Source organism: Podarcis erhardii (assembly GCF_964252035.2).
Source record: "Podarcis erhardii genome assembly, chromosome: 3".
Lineage (NCBI taxonomy): Eukaryota > Metazoa > Chordata > Lepidosauria > Squamata > Lacertidae > Podarcis > Podarcis erhardii.
The window spans coordinates 86,011,785-86,026,323 of NC_138507.1; the positions used below are offsets into that span (position 1 = coordinate 86,011,785).

At 43.4% G+C, this 14,539-nt stretch overlaps 1 long non-coding RNA gene across 1 annotated transcript in view; it reads left to right on the top strand.

Annotated features, from left to right (window-relative positions):
- The first annotated feature begins 3,330 nt into the window (after window positions 1-3,330).
- Window positions 3,331-14,539, top strand: part of LOC309337614 — a 104,397-nt gene continuing 93,188 nt past the window's right edge. The window contains exon 1 of the long non-coding RNA XR_014154439.1: window positions 3,331-3,442. This is a non-coding gene — a long non-coding RNA (uncharacterized lncRNA). The remainder of the gene's footprint in view (window positions 3,443-14,539) is intronic.

Below are 14,539 nucleotides of genomic sequence, written 5' to 3' on the forward strand. Positions count from 1 at the left end.
TTTTAATCATCTATCAGTGTGAAATAAATAAGCCATTCAATAATTAATTGACCAGGCCCAAGCTCCATATTCCAGTGCTGTGGCTGAGGGTGGGCACTCAAGAGTTGCTGACAAATGGTGTGCAAAGTAATTGCCTGATGAAGAAAAGGAAGATATTAACATTAGATTTTCCAGGCTCCTCAGATGAATTCATCATGGTGGGTCTGAGGCTTTGGATAGGATTTACGCTGCTAATTCACCACTAATTAATGTTCTAAATTGGGCTGGATGTCTGAACAAGGGGAGAGGGCAGATCTAAGTATTTTTCAGCAAAGAGCAAGGATAGAGATAAGACAGAAATGTTTTGCTTCCGTTTTAAGGGATAAGTAGGGCTGTGAGAAGGCATTGTTTCCTGTTGCACCTGCAATTCGTTGCATGCATCAGAGTTCCTGTTCTGCTGTAGCCCCTCTTTTGCCAAAATCTACATTACCTGTAATTTCGTAACTTTTGTAATTAATTATGTAAATTACATAGGTTACATTTTCATTACGTTATTCCAGCCCATTCATTTCAATGCAATGCAAAGGAAGCACAATGCAAATGTGTAAAAATGTAACCAATTGTGTATCATTTGGGGACTGAAAGCATCAATGACAGCAAATACCGACCATATTCACTGAATTTATTTCCATACCGGACACAGAACAGATAAGCGAACACCAGCAATTTCCACTCCCATGTCTGTTTTTGTTGGAATTCCTCTACATCTCTAGGTGTGAACAAGTGGTTCTAAAACAGGAGCTTCTAACCTGTGGCCCTCTAGATGTTGTTTGACTCCAACTCCCATCAGCCTCTACCAGCCTGGCCAGTAGTCAGGCATGGTGGGAGTTGTGGTATTCTTTTAGAGTGCTCTTGCCTGGCAGGCTGGCTGTGTCCTTGTACTATGATCGTGTCTCTCACTTCCCTGGATGGAGGATGGAGAAGGCTGTGTGGGTTGGAACCTCTGACTTGACTTTTGTGTGGCTGGGTTTTAGCCTACTGCACAAAGGCACAAGTCACATCCATTACTCTGCCCATGTTTGCCTCTGGCGTTTCCTGCTGGCATGTGTCCCTTGGAATGTTCCCGAGAATCTTTCAGGCTACAAAAAGGTTTCCTGTCCTTGGTGTAGGTAATACTGAGCTAGATGGACTGGTGGTCTATCTTTTGCATAAGACCCCAGAGAACCACTGTCAGTATAAACGGTAGCACTTCTTCACAAGATTGTCTGCTTTTCTAATAAAAAAAAAAGCTTAAGGTTACATTTCAACCGACTGAAGATATTTTCGTAAAGCTCAGCGGGTTTTGCAAATTTAACCTATGCAGCCAGGACTAAGTGCCACTGAATTCAATGGTAACTATGTGTAGGACTGCAGGAGGGCAACAGGGTTAGCCACCTCAGCCTTATAGAATCGATCCAGGTTAGCACTCTGCCTTTACTTAAATAAGAAACATTTATTGGCTAGAGTGCACAGGAGAACACACAAAAACAGTCTCACAAAGAAATAAAAGTAAAATGTTGATAACTAGCTACATTAGAAAAGTCTCACAATGCAAAACCAGGTTGTGATCCTGTACCTATTTACCTAGGGACAAATCTCACTGCAATTGATGGCACTTACTTCTGAATAAATGCAGAAACCTTAGGATGCAGATCCTCTCTTTACATTGCTACCAGAGAGCAGCAGCAATGTAATTGCAGCATCCAGCACTCATTCTGCCTACACTGCAGTTTGGTCTTCCCTTCATGGAAATCTTTACCTGGTCAACTTTAACTGGATCAAAGTGGCACAGCAATAACAGTGCCAGCATATTTGCAAAGTTAAGCAGAGTCCGGTATGGTTTCACATTGGATGGGGGACCGTGGGTTGAGATTCCTGCATTACAGGAGACTGGATTAGATGACCCTTAGGATCCCTTCGATCTCTATAATTCTATGATTTTATAAACAAGAGACTTCTTAAACATCAGGTAAAAGGCAGACTACCTCCTGGTTGCAAAGGAGAGCTGGAAATGGCCCACCTGAAGATGTTTTGGTGCAACCATCTTGGGAAGTTTGCTAGAGCTAGCCATGCTTGTATACTGCAGCATCCATTTCATACATCTTGTTGTTGCTTTCAGGCACATAAATGGGGAAACCAATTTCTGGAAGCCTATGTAGATGCAGTTTCTTCAGCAAGAAGAGAGTCTGCTTCAGAAGACGATGCCTGCCCATTTAGGCTGAAGTGAATTTGGGCTGCAGTCACGTCTCTCTGCCACACCCACCATCCACATTACTATCACAGATTAGAACCATTTGGTTTATACCCACTCTTCTTCCAGCCCCACAAAGGACGGCTGAATATGATACCTCCCTCATTCCAGAGGAAGTTTTTGGTTGCCAGGTTCCTCTAAGGTTTACCCTGAGTCACTAAGACATGGGTGAAGGTGAATGGAGAGAGATCCACAAGTTCATTTCCTCCCTTTCCGGCAGAAGCCCTTAGAGGAATTTTAAAAAGATGTATTGCTGACAGCTGGCAACTCTGTTATCCCCAATTTAAATTTATTAGCACCGAGGGCTGCTCTTCTGTCATTAGGCACCCTGTGCTTTGTGTTAATAAGTCTCTGGCTGGAAGTGGGATCTTTTGCACCAGACTGAAGGGATCTAAGGCACTGTCCTTGGCGTCTCAGGAATGCAAAAAAATTCTTTGACTTTCCCGAGTGGGATAATGTCTTTGATACACAAACTGACAAAGGGCTTCTAAATGTATAATCATTCTGTATTTATAAGGCATGTGATTACTTCTCTGTACGCCTACAAAGGTTTGAAAAAGGCAAGGCAAATTGATCCCAAAGCATCTGTTTTACTGAGGACATGTCCATTCCGCTGAATAGATTATGTGCTCTGTGCTCTGTGTGTGCACACATATGTCTCTGCTGCACAACGTGTACTTGCAAATTAAAGGTACCCCTGCCCGTACGGGCCAGTCTTGACAGACTCTAGGGTTGTGCGCTCATCTCACTCTAGAGGCCGGGAGCCAACGCTGTCCACAGACACTTCTGGGTCACGTGGCCAGCGTGACGAAGCTGCTCTGGCGAACCAGCACCAGAGCAGCACACGGAAACGCCATTTACCTTCCCGCTATAAAGCGGTACCTATTTATCTACTTGCACTTACGGGTGCTTTTGAACTGCATGCCTGTAAAAGAAAACGTAAAAACCAGTCTTAAAGCCAAGAAAGGAAAAAGGACTAATGTGATTCATTCTCCATTCCCTTTCAATATTGTAGTGCCATCATTTTCTTCATGCTCGCTTTCCTTCTCACTCTAGGTCTCCAGCTCTCCACAGAAAACAGGGGACTCAACTTGGGTGTGCGTCCCCCCTCCCCCCATCAACCTTCCCCCAGACAGACCAAGGAGGACCGAGCATGCTCAGTTAGTACAGAAGGTGGGCTGACATTTGGTTAGCAAGGAGAAAGATGATGGGGACAAGAGAATGGAATGGAGTGGCTAGGACTCCGAACAGAACCACTGCACAATGCAACACTTTGTTTCGGGTAGGACACATGAAGCAAGGAGTTGTGCCAAAGGCTTCTGGGAAAAGACCGGTTTACACTCTGCTAAGCTGAAACCATCAAACTCCGACAGTAATAAATTAAATTAAACTTACAGCTGTGCCATTGAAATATCAACCACGAATAGCAAGCATTGCCGCTATTGATTGCACTTTCAGAGAAGTTGAACTCCACTCCCACCCTTAGCATAAAGAACCCCCACTGTCATCAAAGTGACTGTCTTTCTGGAGGAGGAAACTTCTCCCTGCTAATGCAGAACCTTAATTCAGTGTTTGGGACGAAGAAGCCCCCCCCCGAGGGTGTGGGAGAAGGTGAGCGAGGTGGGCGTTTAACAGAGAAAGTGTGATTATTGAAGCTTCCTAGCCAGTGCCAGCAGGTCTCTAACTCTCCTCCTCATAAAGATGCCTGCATTCGTTCATTCAGGCCACTTTGATAGGAAATCCAATGAGCATTTACAAGCTCCCAGCCCATTAACGAATGGGTTCATAAAGCAGGAACAAAAGATAATCGATACCCTCCTTGTGGGCAGGGAGGGAGAGCTGAAAGGCTTTGCTAATCACATACATGCTGCTGGCCTTACTTCACAAGCCTCCGTCGTGCAGGTTGCAGAAGAGTGCCACTCTGCTTGGCATCTGGCTCTGCAGCTCTCATCTTGTGGCATTGTGAGCGCGTCTTTCATTCTCCCTTGTAATGAGTCTGCTGTTGTCTTTCCCTTCTCTCCTCCACACAAGTGAAAGGAGGGGGGCGCCACTAATGGCGACTCGCTGCAGCGATCAATAGAAGAGAAGCATATTAAGCAGGCTCTCTGGGGAGAATATCTGTCAATAGGAGTGGTGGTTTTGAGTGAAGCTCAATTGCACAGCTGTGCCACTTCGTAAATATCAGTTTATAATGATCACCCAAGGGGCTGTGTGGAAGGCCCTTCTGGGGAGTTTATTATATTGATCACATTTGCATCGTGTCCTTCCTCCAACAGCGGCGTACATTTTTAGCCCCACACTGATCCTGTGAGGTAAACAAGTCAGTGAGAGCATGAGTGGCCCAAGGGCATCCAGTGAACTTCAGAATCCAGTGATTTGCACCAAGAAATCTCCGTTCAGTATCCAATCTAGCGCTCTTTGCCTTCTTCTTGAGAGATGCAAAGTCCAAACTCTTGCCACAGGTTTAGTGAGGGCTGTTCATTCTGGTAACTCACAAAACCAGATCCTGGTGTGTTATCATATATACTTCTTAAAAGTAGCCTACAGATGACCAGCCTATAAGCCTGTAAGTGGATAGATGCTGTGGGTTTCTCCTGCCCCCCTCATGTGACTTTCTGAAGGCTCTCATTGCCCTAAAGATTCATCTTCTCATTAAGACTTTGCATTTCGAATCTCCAAATTTGTTTTGTTTTTGTTTTTTCAAAAGGACTGGAGGAAACCTAATTAGCCCACCACAGTGAGCCTGATGGTCCTAGACAGTCAGGAATTGACAGCAAGTGTGTTGCTGGAATTGATACTCAACTCTTCCTCTGAAATAGATAGAAATTAATATCCCTATATATCATGGCTGCCAGATTGCAGCTGTCATCCTGCTACAATGCTTCGTGTTCAGCAGTAATTGTCTGAGGCCTAATTTAAATGTGACATAGTCTGCTCTCAAGGTGTGCTCAAGACAGGAGCATTGTGGGAATGGTACATAACTATGCACTCTTATCGTGTGGGGCAGAAGCTTTATACCAGACTAGCATGGGATTGCCACAACCAAATGGCTCAGGTAGTGCTTAAGTGGGGTCTAAATCATTAATGTGAGTTTGTGGCCACTTAGAAACCAGAGCCCACTTGCTGAGGATGGGATGGGGCACTGAGGACTCTCCTCGCCACAAGTGGTTTTGGTATACTGAAAGGAAAGTCAGCTCCATTTTAGGAAATATTATTTGTGGCATCTGTCTCCTTTGTAAGGAGTTGGTCTGCATATTCATTTAGCCTCAACAAACAGAGAGACTTTGGTCATCTTAAAGGTGCCAAAGGTGCCAAACTATGAGTCATAAGCTTTTGTGAGCCGGAACCCAGTTCATTAGATGCATCTGATGCAACAAAGAGAACTATGACCCACTGCATTTTGAATACCTTCTTTCAACATGTGGGGGTGGGGCATGGGGAATCCTAAAATAGGGATGGGCAAATCTGTCCATTTCAGTTTCTTCTTTTCCCAGTCTTCAGTTTTCCACATTTCCACATTCATTTGCAATTATTTTACATCCTCATGAAAAGTCACCAGCATTTTAGTGTGAATTTCTCCTAATAGACACATTTTTGTATGCAGTTTTGCCTAATAAACATAAAATTATGCATTATATTATATTCCTTTATGTATCCATTTATAGGCACACTTTACCATAGTACGGTATATGTGTTTGGTTCACCTTTAGATGAAAACTGAATTGAATTTCTCCCCATCCCTCCCCTGAAAAAGGATTCCTGATTGCACAGAGATGTGAACATACAGTTGCCAGCCCAAGGATTTTGTCTCGGCCTTCAAATAAACACATGGAGGTCAGAAGCTGGGACAATGTTCAGTCTTTCCCTCCCACCTTTCAGGATGTCTGAAAAGGGTTAACGTATTCGGAAGTCTTTAATGAACCACTAGACTCTTTTGTCATTTTTGCTGCAACAGACTAATGCAAATACCCCTCTGGCATTCAGTCTCAGGTGTGCAGATCTGATGTTTCTGTTCAGTGATGCTGCCAAAGCTTGTAATTACCCAGTTCATAATACAAAGTTGTTCTGCTCATAATGCTTGGCTGCATTGTGAGGCAAGTAACACCCCCCCCCCCCAGATTGTTTTCTATAACACAGTGAATCTGAGCTGGAGTACTTGTGCTCCATCTCTCCCTGTTACTTATATCACGTAAGTAAATAGGAAGGCGATGAAATTTGGCAGGTCTAGGAAGCTTACAGGTTGGTTTTAATCTAGGCATACTCCTGATGACGTCATCAGGAATACAACAGTATCCGAATGATAAAAGCATCTTAAGAGGGGAAAAGAAGAAGAACTTGGTATGCCCAGTTCACTCATCAATACTAGCCTTTTCAGAAAACAGTACAATCAGAAAGAAGCAGTGCCTATAATTCATGCCCTTAACCACTCCCCTGCTCTAGCTCTTTTTTGCCAGCTAGCTGCAAAAACTCCCAACTGGCTACTTTCCAGCTTCAAAATTGTTTCCTTTCAACCCCTACCCAGACTGTGGAGTGTAAGCAGCTAGTAGCCACCAGCCATCAAATGCCACCATGCTTACTTAAATACCTCTTATCCATCAGTGCTCACAAAAGCCGTTTTAAAATTCTAACCATACAAAAAGCCCTCAAAAGGGGTCATATCTTGCTGGATGGCCACAACGCTATTAATCATATTTACGACCCCACCTCGTTTTGTGGTAGAGAGCAAGGAATGTCCCTTTAAAGGAAATGGGGGGGGGGGGTTGGAGCTGGCAAAAATGTATTTGCTTTGCAGTCCATGACTGAGCCCAGTAGAATGGGCTTATTTTGCAAGCTTATATTAGCAGCACTCTGAGAGATTGAATTGCACTCTAGGCTCTTAGCCGGCACTGGGCACAGGGAGCTAGTGGAGTGGAGGAAATTGCTTCCAGTCAATTGGCCCACAGCACAATCATGTAGAAATGCTTCTGGCAAAAGCTCCTGATAAGAGAGCTGGGAAAACAAAGATGCTTAATAAGAAACTATTTGCGATCAAGGTGAGGACACAGTGCAGCAGTCCTGTTTATGCGTCGTCTTGATTGGTAGGAGCTACTGCTGCAGGGCTTGCTGAAATGAGCTGAAGGAGGAAGACCTGCTCCAAATAGTTGCTCCCGTATTATTAGCCTTGCTTGAGGTGCTCAATCTCTCTCTCTCTCTCTCTCTCTCTCTCTCTCTCTCTCTCTCTCACTGTTTTGTCGGATCTGAGAATAACAGAATTCTAGAATTGGTAGGGACACCAACTTTAGATCAACCACCTGCTCAGTGCAGGCATCTTGAGAACATTAAAAATGTCCTGGTGGATCAGCTCATCTAGTCCAATATCCTGCTCCCACAGTGGCCAACCAGATGTCCAAGTGAAGCCAGCGAGTAAGACATGGGCACAAAAGAACTCTCCCCATCTGCAATTCCCAGCAACTGGTATTCAGAGGCATACTTTCTCCATTGGTGGAGGTCGAACACAGCCATAGCAGAGGCAGAACATAGAATCTTGCACCTATAGCACTCCTGACAGACTGCTCTCCAGCTGCAGTGATGGAAAGACCACCACTTCCTAAGGCAGTCTGCTCCACTGTCAGATAGCTCCTACCATTAGGATGGTTCTTGTTATATTTGCAAAAAATAAAAAATGGCTTCCTTGCCATTTCCACCCATTAGATGAAATTCTGCATGCTGGAGCAAGAAAGAACAAGTCTGTTTCAACATGGCAGTTCTTCAGGTATCTGAAGACAGCTGTCATGTCATGTCTCTCCTTAATCTTATAGTCTCCAGGCTTAACGTATCCAGCTTTTTCAATTGAACGGCCTCGGTCCAGTATATCTGAAGGAGCGTCTCCACCCCCATCATTCTACCTGGACACTGAGGTCCAGCGCTGAGGGCCTTCTGGCGGTTCCCTCACTGTGAGAAGCCAAGTTACAGGGAACCAGGCAGAGGGCCTTCTTGGTAGTGGCACCCGCCCTGTGGAATGCCCTCCCACCAGATGTCAAAGAGAACAACAACCACCAGACTTTTAGAAGACATTTGAAGGCAGCCCTGTTTAGGGAAGCTTTTAATGTTTCATATACTATTGTATTTTAATATTTTGTTGGAAGCCGCCCAGAGTGGCTGAGGAAGCCCAGCCAGATGGGCGGGGTATAAATAAATTCTTATTCTTATTCTTATTCTTATTCTTATTCTTATTCTTATTCTTATTCTTATTCTTATTCTTATTCTTATTCTTATTCTTATTCTTATTAATAGGACTTGCTTTCTAAACTCTTCATGCTCCTGTTCACTTTGTGCTGTTGTTCATCAGCATCCCTCATAAATGTGGTGCCCAGAACTGGACATGGTACTCCAGATGTGGCCATACCAGGGCACAAAAGAATTGGAATAATAGAAGTGGGAAGAATTGTCCCAGAACCTCACTATGCAGAAAAATGTGTGGAGGCGGCTAGCTTAAAAGATTATTTCCTTTGGCTATATACCTCTTGATGTAAAGGATCACGGAGTACCTATGCATCCTGTAGAGACCCATCTAGGAAACAAAACAAAAACATCTTTAGCAGAGGCTTTGGTTATCTTTGGAAATGCCCACAGTCTGGATCACTGAAGAGCAAAACTAATTCAAAGTGCATTGCAACTGACAAACCAAATTTGAATGTACATCACCCATCAGCTTATTTCTACATGGATAATAACAACTGAAGTAAAAATATGAGTCTTCTGTTTCAAGCCTGTGTGACAAACCTGTGTGGAAATTTAGATTTAAATCCATATGTTTGAACATATTTTGCCACAAAACCCAGCATTTCAAGACATATTTTCTCTCAAAGTACAGTCGTACCTTAGATCTCAAATGTCTTGGCTCCCGAACAAATTGACTCCCGAACAATCAAAACCCGGAAGTGAGTGTTCTGGTTTTCGAACGATTTTCGGAAGCCGAACATCTGGCACAGCTTCTGCGGCTGCCAATTGGCTGCAGGAGTTTCCTGCAGCCTATCAGAAGCTGTGCTTTGGTTTTCGAACATTTTGGAAGTCAAACGGACTTCTGGAACTAATTCCGTTTGACTTCCAAGGTATGACTGTACACATTTCAAATTGCATTTCATTGTAAAATACACATTTTTGAATGTATTTTTCAAGCTGAGATGTGCACCATAAAATTCAGAGTGCAAAATCTTCAGGATGACTAGGTTCCAACCCAGACATTGGTCGTGGAGCACGTCAGTTTGTTTGCATATTCACAAAGAACGAATTCCTGAAGCATCCCTGTTCACAATGCTATATCCACCTAAGATGCCTTTGATGGCTGAACAAAATCCTCACATTATGGGAACTTTGCAGAGAAATGCATACCCCAAGGAGAAATAAATGTCTTCTGCTACAAAGTGAGAGAAATAGATAGCAAGGGCCTTTCAAAGGTATGTGGCATTTGAACTTAGTCCCAATTGAGCATCACTGGTGGAGAGATACCCTTCCTCAATGCAATGGATGAAGAGTGGGTGAGTTGCTGTACGCAAGCCTACCATGCCCTTGCTTTTAAATCGGGTGTGTTGTATACTGCAGGGCTTGTGAGGAGGAGTACTGTATTCAAACAATTAACTAATTTAAAAGAGAAAACAAAAGGAAACGGAGCAAAGCACAGTGGGAAATTGTTACAGGGGGCAACTTGGCTGCTTTTTATCATTTGAAACATCTTTTATTAGCCTACAGCGGCAGCAGTACAATGTAGGAGTGCAATCTCAGAAGTGTGTGTGTGTGTGTGTGTGTGTGTGTGTGTGTACATTTTTTTTAAAAAAATAAATGATGAAAATATTTAAGACAGAAAGTGCAGTGGGAAAGCAGTTGTAGTTACTCCCACAGTCAAATGAAATCGCGGACAGGATTCGAGATAGGAGCTGTGGAATAAAAATGATGAAGTAATTGTAGTTGAGGGATTTCTGTCACAGATAAGAGTTTGGCATATAATACAACAGAAAAGGGTTTGAACAAAAGCACTTTGGAGGTGTGGGTGAGAAGTCAATACGTGAAACAACTATTTAATTTGAAATCAATTTGTAAAAAAATTGAAAATTCAATAAAAATTATATTAGGGGTTAAAAAAGGAAGTAGTCACTCCCAGCACTCAGGAAACTATGGTCCAGTCACCAGGCACCAGACATCTTTGCAATGCACACTGACTGGGAGCTTGCCTCCTGAGACTAGCGGTGTCTGGGGAGAGAGTATTTTCCTAGGAATTCAGAAGAAAGAAGGGGAAGGGTTTCAACGCAAGCCCTGCACCATTGTCCCAGTGCTCCTCCTCTGTGGCTATTTAAATAAATGTTATATGGCTTAATTGCCACCATTAAGTTTGGTCCCGGGCAATGAGAAAAAAAATAGAAAAAGGCAGGTATTGTGTGTGCGGAGAGAGGTTGTGCCTAATTGGGGGGCGGGAAAGGCTTTCACTTGATTTATTCCGCGTGCAACCACATCTGCCAGTAGAAGAAGCTGAGCCATTCTAGACCAATATGAGCCGCCTCATTCTGGACTGGGCCATTCTGAGCTGCTGGCGTTCTCCCCTGCCTCTGCTCCAAGGCACAGGATATGAAGTTCTTTGGTGCAGATTCACTGGTGAGCTTGAGTCAAATTTAATTTTCTAAAAACAGCAACACTTCTGCTACTAGCTTCTTGGCAAGCGGCCCAAACAAAGTAAAGATGGAATGACCTCGGGCATCCTCACTCAACCATGGTTGGGACCTGATAGAGCACATTAACACACAGCAGGCGGGGAAAATAACAAGCAAAGGAAAGAGAAGAATCCAAGCCAGGGGTTCAGCATCTCTTTCCCACCCTAGGGAACATTTCCACTTGGACAAACCTTAGAACGTGATGGTTCAGTTGTCTTGTTTGCGTGGTTTGTGACTCGGTGTGGCTCTGTATTCTGCCTGCGTGTCTGCCTGCCTCTCTGTCTAATCTACTTTATCCACACAGTGTTGGAAGAGAAAAGAGAAGACACAGCTGAATGGGTGCCGTGTGTATGACTGAAGGAAATACATAAAAACACATCACGGTGTGCATTTCTTTGTAAATTTGCCTCCTGCTCTTCCAGTCCCAATAAAAGTATTTAATATATTTGGAAAGACTTATAAACCATATAATGAAAGAGATCTCTAAGTGGTGTGCATAATAAAACTGTAGGTAAAATGCAGCTGAAATCCATAGAACTAATATTCATAAAATGACGATCCTTAAATCACTGCTAAAATCAATAAACCAGCATGGCTAACTAAAGTTTGGAAACAAGCAGACAACATGTACAAAAAATGCAAACCTCCCCACTACCACCACCCAAGTTACAAAGAGGTCAACATACGTAGGATGTACTTTTTGTTGAGTGGAAATATGTTTTGAACTTCAGGTTGTGTACACATTGCACTTTTAAAGCTCATTTGATGCACATTCTCTCCTGCAAAGAATTCTGGGCACTATTGTTTACACAGAATTACAATTCCCAGCAGTCCTTAACAAACTACAGTTCTTAAAATTATTAGACAGAAAGAATGTGCTTCGGATGTGCTTTAAAATAATAGTGTGTATACAGCCTTAATAGCTTTTATAAGGGAAATATTACAATTGTAAGCAGCTCAGACATTTTAAAGCTAAGATGGAGAACCTGTGGCCTTCTAGCTGGATTATAACTCACCATCTAGGTCCATTGGCTGTACTGGCTGGTGCTGCTGGGAGCTTGAGCCCAGCAGCATCTGAAGGACCAAAGATTCCTCATCTCTGATTTAAGGGAAGGGAAAGGAGATGTTTTAATGACCCTCCTCAAGTGGTGGGTTACAAATGTTTGAAATGCATGAGAGCCTACAACCTTCTGCTCAGAAATGCATTGGGACCCTAGGGTTGCCATACGTCCGGATTTTCCTGGACATATCCGGAATACCACAGCCGGCAGCAGTGTCTGGGTGGAAATCTGGAGAATGTCCATGAAAATCCAGGCATATGGCAGCCCATGTTGGCAGTGCCGGTTTCCCATAAAAATAGCTAAAGAACAGTATTTTTTAAAGCCTTTTTGCCCCAAAAGTTCAACAACTTTGGCAAAAAAAAGCTCAACAACATTTCCGTCTGGATTTTTACTGTTTGAAAAATGGCACCCCTATGTTACCCACCTCAGCTGTGGCCAAAGTTGCTATTCAAATAAATGTTGAATTTATTTAATGTGCACACATTAATCTGGAGAAAGAGTTTTGAGTTTTATGATTTATAAATTGGAATTAATTTCCCCAATAATGCAATGTGATCTGTTTTTATTTCAGCAGTTGAAGAGTGTTTCAGAGAACACTGAGTTTAAGATCAGCTATACTAGGATAAGGAGAAGCTTGTATCAAAGTGCTTTGAATGTTTAAATATAAACTGGCTTAAACGATGCATGCCCAACGATGCATGACTGTATTTATAGCTGTCCAAAGCTGCTTGATGGTGTGCGGATGACCAAAAGTGGAGGTTGGAGAGTTCCCTGGGCAGTTAGGTGGGTGTAGGTGTTGCAGTACCTCCATCTATTTATTCTCTCCCTCTGATATGGAAGGCCTATAAAAGCTTACAGGGCTGATTCACATGCATGATTCATTTAGGTTACAAATGGGTCTTTCACATGTGTTCTACGATTCTGTGGTGTTGACATAGGTTTTTGTTCTCTTCAGTGCAGACCAGAGGTAGCCAACGTGGCATCCATTAGTGCAACGGTGCCCTTGAGGTCTTCCCATGAAACTCATGAAGGCTCCATGCCTCCATGGCCATGGGCTAGGTTAGGGCTTTTTCCTCCATTGAAAAGTATATAAAATTGAAGGAGGAAGTTGGAAGGATTACTTTCTTCCCCACTTCCTCTCTGAGCTCTATGTGCTTCTCAAGGCTCTGATTCTATAAGATTTAATAAGAGCCTTGAGAAGCCTTGAGAAGTGGCTTTATGGGGTGGGGCCCACAGCACTTGCTCAACAATTCAAATGTGGCCACAGGCTTAAAGCTCTACAAAGTTCAGCTTCTAGTGAATGCTGTGCTAGTTCCTGGGGGTTTCTTGGGGCAGTTTCATTAGTTATGCACTTTCTCTGCCTTTACATTTCCTTGCATGTGGTAGAATAACCAATTATACCTCAAGCAGGAACCGCCTGCTTCAGCCAAGCATCTGTCCTGTATTTCCCCCTTTCCACTACTGCTTTATTTTGTTTTTTTCTGCCTCTTTCCTTCTTCACATCCTGTCTCTTGGGCTTTTGTTCCCCTACTTTTTTATCTCCTATTCGTCACCACTTTTTAATACCCCCCCTCCTTTTTTCTTTAATCTTATCAACCTCCCAGGGCCTAGTTTATTCTTCAGCTGTGAGTGAAAGCAGCCTTTTGAGGGGAACCTGCCAGTAGAAGCATTAGCTGGAAGCAAAGCTTGAGGGCCTGCGAGCCTATAAACAAAGGGAGCCCCCAGCAGAGGGCAGCGAGTGGAGAGGAGGTCTGCATTAAGTAGCTCTTTATCACTGTATAGTGCAGTGCCTGCGCATTACTTGCTGAACCATTTGCAGAATGGTTTCAGCCAGCCCTGTCTACATTCCCAAATAAAGATGGTGACGTGAGCCCTATTGGCTACCTTCTGTACAGGTTTCTTTTCATCCCCTTTATTAATAGTTGTTGTGCTAGCGATTCACAGTGCAAGCAATTCCTCCCTGTCCCATCCTCCAAAGAATATCAGAAAGAAAGAAAACCCCAAACAAATTTAAAACCCCAAGGCTCATCAAGAGGCTGCACACACATATACTTGGAGCTACAGGTTACCTTGTACAGTGGTACCTCGGATTAAGAACTTAATTCATTCTGGAGGTCCGTTTTTAACCTGAAACTGTTCTTAACTTGAAGCACCACTTTAGCTAATGGGGCCTCCCATGCCACCACCGCATGATTTCTGTTCTCATCCTGGGGCAAAGTCTTAACCCAATGTACTACTTCCGGGTTAGCAGAGTCTGTAACCTGAAGCGTCTATAACCTGAAGCGTCTGTAACCTGAGGTACCACTGTAATACCAATGTGGGGCAGAGGGTATTTTGAGAGAATTGATAGGTGGAAGGGAAGTGTTTAATCTCCCTACCTTCCAGCCATGTTCAATCGAATACACAAAAAAATTAAAAAATTGGCCACCCAACACTATGGTGCTGCCTGAAATCCTATTTCATGGCAGGGCAAGTTTAGAGACAACGTGCAGTGAGGGAGACAAGCCAAGATAAATCACAGTGTGCAT